Consider the following 635-nt stretch of genomic DNA (forward strand, 5'->3'; position numbering starts at 1 on the left):
CAGAAATTAGAGATACCAAGGGGACATTTCATGCAAAGATGGGCTCGATAAAGGACAGAAATGGTATGGACCTAACAGAAGCAGAAGATATCAAGAAGAAGTGGCAAGAATACATAGAAGAATTGAACAGAAAAGATCTTCATGACCCAGATAATCACTATGGTGTGATCACTCACCTAGAGCCAGACATTCTGGAATGTGAAGTCAAGTGGGCCTTAGAAAGCATCACTACGAACAAAGCTAGTGGAGGTGATGGAATTCCAGTTGAGCTATTTCAAATCCTGAAAGATGATGCTGTGAAAGTGCTGCATCAATATGCCAGCAAATTTGGAAAACTCAGCAGTGGCCACAGGACTGGAAAAGGTCAGTTTTTATTCCAATCCCAAAGAAAGGCAATGCCAAAGAATCCTCAAACTACTGCACAATTGCCCTCATCTCACACGCTAGTAAAGTAATGCTCAAATTTCTGCAAGTCAGGCTTCAGCAATACATGAACCGTGAACTTCCAGATGTTCAAGCTGGTTTTAGTAAAGGCAGAGGAACCAGAGATAAAATTGCCAACATCCACTGGATCATGGAAAAAGCAAGAGAGTTCCAGAAAAAACATCTATTTATGCTTTATTGACTATACCAAA

Source organism: Bison bison, unplaced genomic scaffold, assembly GCF_000754665.1.
Source record: "Bison bison bison isolate TAMUID 2011002044 unplaced genomic scaffold, Bison_UMD1.0 scf7180017864316, whole genome shotgun sequence".
NCBI lineage: Eukaryota > Metazoa > Chordata > Mammalia > Artiodactyla > Bovidae > Bison > Bison bison.